Raw genomic sequence first — 11,027 nt, 5'->3', positions numbered from 1 at the left:
CTAAGGAACTGGACAGACACTTCACAGAAGAAGATATTCAGGTGATCAGCAAATATATGAAAAAGTGCTCATTATCTCTAGTAATTAGAGAAATGCAAATTAAAAGCACCCTAAGACCCATGGACTTTTTGATGAAACAGAAACTTGGATAACTGTGTGAATGCATGTATATGGGCATGTGCTTAACTTTGGATTTCTGGGGGAGTACATGCTTTCCCAATGCTTATGACACACATAAATCTATTATATATTTGACTCCCAAGAAGATCTCAGTAAATTTCAAATGATAAGAATCCATGCTGCTTCAGCGGCACATATACTAAAATTGGAAGGATGTTGAGACTAACATGGCCCTTGCAGAAGGATGACATGATAATTCGGAAAGTGTTCTTTGTTTTGGGAGAGATTAGTCAGTTGCAGGTGGAACGCCCACCAGGTGATCCTCAAACTAAATCCCAAAAAAGAAGGTGATTTGCCCCCATTGTGGTGCATATTGAGAACAGACCCTGGGAGAAGTCCAGGCAAAGAGAGGAAAAGTCCCCACCTCACTGTTCACACTTGCAAATGAAAGAAGTTACTTGATCTAAAAGAAATAACTCAACATGACAACAAAAGAAGTAGAAGTCATACAGAGACGGTTTTTTTACCAAGATAAATTAAAACTAAAATTGGTAATAAAAAATAGAAAAAAAGGTTCTAAGCACTTGGAAATATATTAGAAATAAATACCTTATCAATGTTTTGAGTTTTTTAACATACCTTCCCTTTCATGGCATGATTAGAAATGAGTCACTATCATCAAATGAAGGTGTTGTATGTCACTATTTGTCCAGTGGAGTAAACTAAAGAAAATTTACAGGTCCAACTTTTTTTGTTATTGTTTGTTTGGTTGTTCTTTGTTTTTTTGTTTTGTTTTGTTTTCAGTGCTGGGGATCAAACCAAGCTTGGCAAGCAAACATTATTCTTAAGTTAGAATGATTTATAAAATGAAACATTTAATCAAAGAGGTACAAAATTATTGCTAATGATGAAGTATAAAGGGGTAGAAATATATTAATAAAAAGAACATCACGGGGGCTGGAACTGTAGCTCCGTGGTAAAGCACTTGCCTAACATGTGTGAGGCACTGTGTTCGATTCTCAGCACCACATAGAAAGAAGTAAATAATGAGGTTCATCAACAACTAAAGATTTAAAAAAAAAAAAAAAAGAATGTCATGAATTAAGTGAATTACAGAAAATAAATGCACTTGATTTTAAAGGAAAAAAAATCTCTTTGAGGTGATCAATAATTGGCATATCCTGGACAAGATTTTCCAGGAGAAAAGAATTTTAAAAAGGAAAAGAAAACATGTAAACATGTAGAAGAGAGAGGAAAGAACAAAATTAGAATGATTGAAAAAATACATAACTATAGATAAAAATAATTGCTGTGTTCAATATGATGCTCTGATGGTTTTGTAACAATCTGAAAGATCTTAATGCAGGGGATTATTTTCTACACTGTTCTAGAGCAGCACTTCCCAGTCTTTACACATCATGGAATACTTGGAAAATAATAACGTATGCACAGTATAGTGATATAAAAGAAAATTTTTACTTGTACCTGGAGGGAACAGACCTGAAAATTCTAGCCATCTCAGCACGTCTGTAACCCATAGATGGCAGGCTAGTTGGAAGTTGTGTCCAAGACAACCCAGTCAGTGTAACCTGCATTGCGCTACCATGGCAGGAGTTGAGGGCAGAGGAAGAGAATGAAAATGCTAAAATGAAAAAACAACACTTTTGCCAATATGATGAAATTAAGCTGATGAAGAAGAAATGGGGAAACCTCCAACATAAAACCGTAAGCAGATGTGCTAAAAGTGGCAGAAGGGAACTCTAAGTTCAGAATCAGGAATACAAGCAGCAAAGGGGCAAGAGGTAAAGGTAATTATCCAAATGGTCAAATGGGAATTACCCATGGTTGGCCAATTTCTTTCTTCTGCTCCTGCTAATCAGGACTCAATCTCATTTCCTCTGAGACTAAAACAGTGAGTGTGGATACTAGGAACAGAGACTCAAAATAGTCTCCCAGGTCAGTTTGGAAAAACCAAGATGGGTGTATTGCATAACCAAAAAAAAAAAAAAAATGGAAAAAACTAATCACACACTCCACATGGCTTGCTCTGCTTCTCCAAACAATGAAGGGAAGCTCATCAGAAACTATATCCATAGATAATAAAATGGGATTCTCAATCAGAAAGTAGGATGACAATCACGAACCATGAAGCATTTGAAGGAAACTTGTGCCTTGAGAGAGAGAAGCCTGATTTTATAAGCAGAAGAGACAGTACTTAGTGAAACAGATCACCACACAAAAGATCTTAAATTATTTAAGTTCATGCAATCACACATTATTGAGATGAGGTTTCCATTAAGCAAAAAATACTTTAAGCCCTAGTTATAGAAAAAATATTGAAAAATTACTAGATAAGAGAATGGACTGAATAAGAGAAAGGGATTGAAAATAATTGAAAAAGGGATTGACAAACTAGGAGACTAAACTGAGTTATGCCCCCTTAAAATAGCACAGAGAGAAAAGATTTGGAAAACATAAGAAAAAAACTGGTGCATGAAAGATAGATACAGAAATTCAACACCTACTAAAAAGGAATTTCAAAAGGAACAAAGAGTGCAGGAGAAGAAATAGTCAAAGATAACTTGAAGAAATTTTTACATAACTGTGGGTCATTATGTGAAGTGAAAAAAGCTACACACAGGAAGACAAACACCACATGTTCTTGCTCATTTGTACAAACTAACAAGTACATCTTGCAGAAGAATGGAGTACAATAGTGGTCACTAGAGACTGGGAGTGTGAGGGCCAGAAAAAAGGTAAACAAAGGGCATCAAAACACAGGAGAAATTAATTCTACAGTTCAGGAGGGTAAATGTTTACAACAACCCATGAGACATAGCAAAACAACTAGAAGTAAAGTTTCCAACACTTAGAAATTATCAATGTTTGAGGAGATAGAAGTACATATTACCCTATTTGATTGCTAGATATTGCATAAAGGTGTCAAATTATCTTACTGTACCCCATAAAGATGAACAAATATTATGTCTCAATTAAAGAAATAAAAAGAAAATTTCGCACAATTGAAAAAACACAAAATTTTCAAATTTAAAAGTCTCAGTAAGTAATAAGCATGGTGAATATGATAGAGGCCCAAATCAAGATCCCAGGCTAAATTTTAGAGCACCAAGAACAAAAAAAAATGTTTCTTGAGAGAGAATGCAATTTGACTCTAGGAAGAAAAAAGATAATCCCACAACATTTGTTAAGAAGAAGAGGGTATTGGGAGGAGTGTGGCTGAGGTAGCAGGATTACAAATTCAAAACCAGCCTGGGAAACTTAATGAGACCCGTTCTCAATGGAAAAAAAAAAAGGACTTGGGTTGTAGTTCAGCAGTAGAATGCCCCTGGATTCAATGATTCAATCCCCAGTACTACCACCAAAAACAAAATAAAACGAAAAAAAAATTAATATGTTATAAGAAAGTATGCTCAAAGTTCTAAAGAAAGTTGAATTTGAATGTAAACTAGTGTTACCTGGAGGTACAAAACAATGCATTTTCAAACATTCAAGTTGTCAAAAAGTTTACTGTTCTTAGAGTTTCTCTGAAAGAACTACTTCAGTATATACTTCCAGAAAAAAAAAAAAAAAAAAGGAATTCAGGTTAAAGGAAGACCTAACACACACACACACACACACACACACACACACACACACATACAAATGAAGTTAAAAAAAAAAAGAAAAAGAACAAGTAAATTATATAATTAGCCCAAATAATTATTGAGATATGCTGTAAAAATATGAGTCTAGAAAGAAATTCTGAGCAATCTCAATATGATAGAAATAATACAGAGGGACAGAGTGGATTTGGAGAGAAGGAAGTAAGTGTACCACAGTTTTAATCTTTTTTGAGGAAAAGGATATGGTGGGTAGACACTTATATACATCAACCTAAAATATAAGTTTAAGTTTTAATAACTAACTCATTTGAAATTTAACTTGTCAGTTTACACTGAACTGTGAAGTGCCACAACCATTTTGGATTACATTATAATGTTACCAAGGAAAACTGAAAATATACATACTCTAACTGTATTGTACCCAACAATGTGGGAGCAATTTTAATGTGGTTTTTCTCATTTTTTTTAATCTTTAAGGATAATTTCCCTTCTAGACATACTGCTTCATTTCATTTCATGATAGATTATTTCAGGAGATCATTATCCCATTCCACCCTTTTACTCCCCTTAATCAACCCATCATTAACAGTCATGCCAGTTCATCCTCACACATCCCCTATCTGTCTCTTCTGCCCATCTCTTCTCTCAACTCGCAAACATAGTCCATTACGCTGCCCACCTGGACAGCCCCAGAAGTTAGCCAATTGGACACCACATACACACAATTTTCCTTCTGTTCATTGTCTACCCTGCAACTTCTCTACAATCTTTTCAAAATGAAAATCTGTTCACATGTGTCCTGGTTTAAAACTTTTCAGTGTCATACAAAGGACTTCAAATATAACTGAAGCCACATTATTCAAAAGCATTGTCTACTTATAAAGTGCTTCCTTTAATTTGGTACAGGTTGCATGAACGTTCATTACATTATTCTTTATCCTCTGTACTTGAGATATTTTTCACACAAGAATAACAGGTCCAAAAATTCAGATGAACAAAAGATCAAAATATAGCAATGTGGCCTTTCCTATAGCTTCTTTATTGAAGTACTAAGATAGGATGTATCACTCCTAATACCTTTCAGGTCACATACCACACACTGAGCTTTATCTTCTTTGCCTAGGACTTCTTTCTTTTTGCCACAGTCTTTTGTATGCTACCTAGGACTTTCTCTTCCACTTACTCTCCACAAATTCCTTGGTTAATACCTACTCAAACTTCAGATTTCAATGTAAATATTTCTTTCCTAGAGATGTCTTTCTTGACCTTTCAAGACTAAGCCAAGATAGATAGATAAATGATAGATAGGGATAGACAGATAGATGATAGATAGCTAGGGATAGATAGATAGATAGATAGATAGATAGATAGATAAAGATATTTCTTCAAACACTTCCCTTGGCTTGTGTGCTGATTTATATGATTATTTTATTTATGTTTACCGCTCTGTACCATAAGCCCATGTGGATACAAACAATATCTATTATGGCTTCTTATTTTCTGATCTAGCATGAGTGACACTCCAGTAAACGGTTGAATGAAGAAGTAAATGGGATATGATAAGCATAGGTGATAGTCAAAAACCTGGAACTTGGAATTAATTTCCATATCTCCACTTATCCTTGGGCAATGTATTTAAGTTCACCACAGCTAGACTTCCTCATGAGTAAAACCAAGGTGGTTGTAGTGGCCAGGCTACCAGATTGGAACAAGCACTAAATGAGAGTACAAAGTGCTCAGCAAAGTACCCAGTGCATAGCAACTATTCACTGTATTTTCATGTTTCTGTATTTTTCTTCTTTTCTTACAAAATTTTCACATTGCAATGTTTCCACCATCTGCTCATGCTTCTGAACGCAGTTTGTTGATACTTCAAGTGGAACTAAAACTTTTGCATTTCAGGCCATCTATTCGCAATTGAATAACATTCAGAAGAAAGAAGAAAGGACACCGCCATTCTTTCAGACAAGCCACTCTGTGAGGGCCTGGACATGGCCTGATGCAGAACTGGAGTTCACAGGCTGCAGCCTGAGTGGGGAGTCCACCTGTCAGCTGCAGAATGTGTCACGAGGAGGGGACATCTGGACTCTGCCTCTTGTTCTTTCACTCTATGAAATCCTCCGCGTCTTTGTTTTCAGGGAAAACATACTGTTTTGCTTACAGATTTGTTGTGTTTAGATTCATGTGCTTGTGTTGGACAAATCTTAAAGCCTCAAAGTGTTATCCAGGGAAAATTCTATTGCTTTTAACTGAGTTGAGACTAATCAAGTTGTCAGAAGTTCCCAATTGGCTGCGATTATCTACAGTCTGGCCAACTTCTCCAGGCTCAGCAAACCTTTGTAACTATTACTGAAGTCTGCCATGGCAAAAGAGACTTGGCTAAGGGGAACATCTGGATTTAAAGTAAACTTCAATTACATCTCACACCCCTACTGAAAACCAATGTCAGCCCCAGGGAGAGACTTTAAAGTGTGGCTTCCTTAGAAACCCAGGAGTCATTTTAACATAATTGCTCCCTCATCGTAGCTTAAAGTTGTTGCCTAAACCTTTAAGAATAAATTTGGAGTCCCTGATTTCTGACACTATTTACCCTTGGTAAGTGATCCCAGAAGACCTGAACACTATTACTAATTTCAGTAAATGTTTTCATGATCTTGGCTATGGAGTTAATGTTTAACAAGTTCCAAAGGAACCAATTTCCTGCTTCAGGAAACTTCCTTACCAAGTTCCCTAATTATTTCCAGAAGGTCTTTGCCCTGTGGAATCCCACCAGCCAAGGGAGGTTGCTAATAGGCCACAGGTGGCAGCTACAATTTAGTTACCAAGGAAACGGACCAACTGTGCAGAGAGGAATGTTTGACACCAGGAGACCAGGGACCTGTAAACATACGCATTTTTGCTGCCTCTGTTTTCTTTCAGGGCAGGAGAAGGGGCACAAGCAAACCAAGATGAGCATCCTTCCTCTTAAGGTCCTTGAGAAATTTCCTACAGTGAATTCTCCAAACTAGCATTCTCAGACTTTTCAGTCTCTGGGCCCCTTTACACTCTTAAAATTTAGAGAATCCCAAGGAGCTCTTTAAGTACAGATTTAGCAATTGATATTTACTGTTAGAAATTAAGACTAAGCTATTTTAAAATATTCATCTAACTCCTTTAAAAATAATATTAATCCCATTACATGTTACTAGAAATAAAAATTTTGGTGGAAAATAATTATATTTTCAAAAAATATTAAAAGTGTCATTGCTTTACATTTTTGGTGAATCTCTTTAATATCTGCTTCAGAACAGAGCTGAATTTTCATGTTTGCATTTGTATTCAGTCTCTTGTGATGGGACTGAGGATATGGCTCAGTAGTAAAACACTTGTAACCTTCAGAAAGCCCTAGGTTGCCTCCCCGTCACTAATGAGAGAAAAAGAAAATGTGAGAATCTCTTGTGATATATGTATTATGTACCTTCTAGCAAATGCTACATTCCTGAGTGAATGAGAGAAATAAGGCAAACAATATTTTAATATTATTATGAAAATAATTTTGACCTTATGAAACCCCAAAGTTTCAGGATCTCCAATGGGTCCTGAAACCAACTTTGAGAAACACTAAAGCAAAAATTCAATAAAAGACAGTCATTCAAAGCTTTATCAGAATGAAGTATGGAGCAAAACAATAGACCCAGGACAAGTTTGCAGTTATTAAGATGTGAATATCTCTGCTCGGCTCTTCAAATGTCCATTGTTTCAGACCATCCTGACCTACCAGAATTCCAGTCTCCTGTTGGAATGGCTTTAAAACAACATCAAGAATGGTCTTCTCTCTTCTTGCTGATAATCAGAAAGACATAAATAACTCATCTAAACACCTAACACCAAAAACAGTTTTGCTCTAATTTTATTTTGAAACAGTGAGTTGAAATTCAGTAAATTGGCCAATATTAAGAAATTCACAGAATTTATCAGCAAAGGCTTCAGTGTTAGAAAAATCAAGTCATATTTGACAACAGTAATAATGGAAATTGAGTGAATTTTCATTGGCAATTAAAAGTGTAGGTTTCCCTTCCCAAAGGCCTGGTTGAGAAATCAAAGGGGGAGAAGTCATGAACATTCTGGAAAGAATTGCCCTTATTTGCTTCCCAAAAGCAACTGTGTCTTGTGCCCAAATTGTGCACATCACTGGGATGCTCTTGAAGCCAGAAGAGTTGCAGGAGGACATAGGAGATCTGGTGCTGTGTCCTGCCTCTGTGAGATGGCATCATTGTGAAGATTAAAATGAGTTTGTCCACGTAAGGTGCTTAGCAGGGCATGTAGTATCCAATATGTATTAGTTATTATTAAAATGTAAATTATATGTAGTTCCTTCCCTGTGCAGTATCTTTCAAGGACTCCCCACACCTGTAAAAGTTGAGTTTAGGGTTGTAGATGTAACTCACTGGTAGAGGGCTTGCCCAGCATGTGTGAGGCCCTGGGTTCAATCCCCAGTACTACAAATAATAATAATAATAATAATAGCAATAATAATATAATAAATGTTTATGCTCCTTTGCTTAGGTCATAAAATTGTTCATGGTCTAGCCTTATTTCCTGCCACCTTCAAGTATTGTACTTGTATTATTGTATTATTCTACTCAAAAAATTTAAAATGTCTCATAATTTTCAAACACTCACTTTATCCTTGATGTAAAAGTCTCTTTTTTATTTTCCCATAACTAACTTTTACTAGTCTTACAGTTGAATCCACTATACAGAGTACCTTCTGGGACTCTTAGTCTTAAGTGGCCTATTTATAAAGTTCCACAAGTATTAATGACACTTATAACACTCAGCACATTGCGTAGTACACTTCATTTATCACTTCATTCAATTTAAAACTCCTGGAGGGAATGAGAAAGACATTTTTATATTCACTGGAGTTCATTTTTATTAGGAAAATCAGAGGAAAGTGAACGTAAAGTATGATAAGTTTTGTAAAGTATGATAAATTGACTCAACAAATATATAAAGTAATGTTAAAAATGACTGGTTTAGGCTGATCCAAGATGGCAGACTAGAGGGAAGCTGCGTTCCTTGTTGTCCATAACTCCGGTTTCAAGCAGAGGATATCTGTTTCTTGATGAGGCAGTTTTGCTGCTTATATATCCCCTGGTGTTTACCCCATTTGTCTGCTGTGGTGACCTGCAGTCTGCCAGCATATCAACGGCTTTTTTGAGTGCAGATTGCTCACTGTCAGGCCTCTATCATCCGCCATTTGCCTGCCTCTCACCTGTCCATTGCCTGCTTTACACCTATCCATCACCCAATGCACGAGGTCCACCTCCCAATCATCCAACAACAGTCAGCAAACTGATCGCCGACCACCAGTGGAGCACCACCTGCCTGCTGTTGCCTGGAAGTTCACTGTTACAGTACCTGCAGGTTTGACTACACGTGGCTGCCACCATTTTGAGACAACAGCCAGGCCCTGTAGGACCCCTGGCTGGAATGACTGAGCCCCATCTCCAGGATACCTCACCCAACCAAACACTCCCTGCCTCTGGGACCCTCACATGGACTGACCACTCCCTGCCGCCAGGATGCCCAGACCAACTGACTGCGCCCTATCACCAGGACCCCAGACTGACTAATTGCACCAGGCCTCCAGGATCCCACAACCACACCAAACATACCGGACCTCCAGGACCCCTGTCGGACCAACCGTATCCTGTCTCCAGGACCTCCAGCTCACCACGTCCACCCCTGAGCTGCAGGTCCCCATTAGCCAACACATTTCGAAGCCAGAGTGGCCATCTTGGATAATCCTGGAAACCGTAGCTCCGATCTTTGGGTGGAACAAATCCCATCCTACGATGCCTGCTGGATGCTTGAAGCTCATTGTGAGGGGCTATTTGGTCTAGGATTGCATAGTGTCTGATTTGGGCACTGCTAATATTGATCTCCCCTCAAAGAAAGGGTTTTGGAAACCTATAGGACCACTGTAAGCCTATAGGGGGAAATCTGCAATACCCCAGATCTGCACTGCTAGAGGGGAAGATACATGAACAACATGAAAAAACAAGGGAAGAAAATGATTCAAACAAATCTAGATTCTATATTAATAGAATCCAATGACAGTATGTTAGAAGAAATGTCAGAAAGGGACTTCAGATTATATATGATTAAGATGATTCATGAAGCAAAGGATGAGATAAGAGAGAAATGCAGGCAATGAATGATAATACCAATAGCTAACAGAGCAGCTGCAGGAAGCGAAAGATCATTTCAACAAAGAGATAGAGATTCTAAAAAAAAAACAGAAAACCTTGAAATGAAGGAGACAATAAACCAAATAAAAAACTCAATGGAAAGCATCACCAAAAGATTAGAACACTTGGAAGACAGAACCACAGACAATGAAGACAAAATAATTAATCTTGAAAATAAAGTTTCCCAAACAGAGAAGATGGTAAGAAATCATGAACAGAATCTCCAAGAACTATGGGACATCAGGAAAAGACCAAATTTAAGAATTATTGAAATTGAGAAAGGCACAGAGATACAAACCAAAGGAATGAACAACCTATTCAATGAAATAATATCAGAAATTTTCCCAAACCTGAAGAATGAAATGGAAAATCAAATACAAGAGGCTTACAGAACACCAAATGCACAAAATCACAACAGATCCACACCAAGGCATATTATAATGAAAATGCCTAACATTCAAAATAAAGATAGGATTTTGAAGGCCGCGAGAGAAAAGCATCAGATTACATATAGGGGGAAACCAATACAGATAGCAGCCGACTTCTCAAACCAGACTCTAAAAGTTAGAAGGGCCTGGAACAACATATTTCAAGCTCTGAAAAACATGGTTGCCAACCAAGAATCCTATACCCAGCAAAACTAACCTTCAGATTTGAAGATGAAATAAAATCCTTCCATGATAAACAAAAGTTAAAAGAATTTACAAATAGAAAACCTGCACTACAGAAGGTTCTCAACAAAATATTCTATGAGGAGGAAATGAAAAACAACAATGGAGGTCAGCAAAGGGAGGAACTACCTTAGAGAAAAACCACTCAAAGGAGAAACCAAGCCAACTTAAAAACCAAAAATAAGCCAAATGACTGGGAATACAAATCATATCTCAATAATAACCCTGAACATTAATGGCCTAAACTCATCCATCAAAAGACATAGACTGGCAGAATGGATTAAAAAGAAAGACCCAACAATATGCTGCCTGCAAGAGACTCATCTCATAGAAAAAGACATCCACAGACTACAGGTGAAAGGATGGGAAAAAACCTA

General features: G+C 37.2%; 1 non-coding gene across 1 annotated transcript; it reads left to right on the top strand.

Moving 5' to 3' along the window:
* The first annotated feature begins 297 nt into the window (after positions 1 to 297).
* On the top strand, positions 298 to 399 carry LOC124960798 (U6 spliceosomal RNA). The gene has a single exon (XR_007104126.1). It is a non-coding gene; the product is annotated as a U6 spliceosomal RNA (small nuclear RNA).
* The last annotated feature ends 10,628 nt before the right edge of the window (positions 400 to 11,027 follow it).

The sequence above is a fragment of the Sciurus carolinensis genome, chromosome 11, assembly GCF_902686445.1.
Source record: "Sciurus carolinensis chromosome 11, mSciCar1.2, whole genome shotgun sequence".
In the NCBI taxonomy this organism is placed as follows: Eukaryota; Metazoa; Chordata; class Mammalia; order Rodentia; family Sciuridae; genus Sciurus; species Sciurus carolinensis.
The sequence above is the reverse complement of the archived record's forward strand: the minus strand, read 5'-3'. Positions and strand labels throughout refer to the sequence as shown.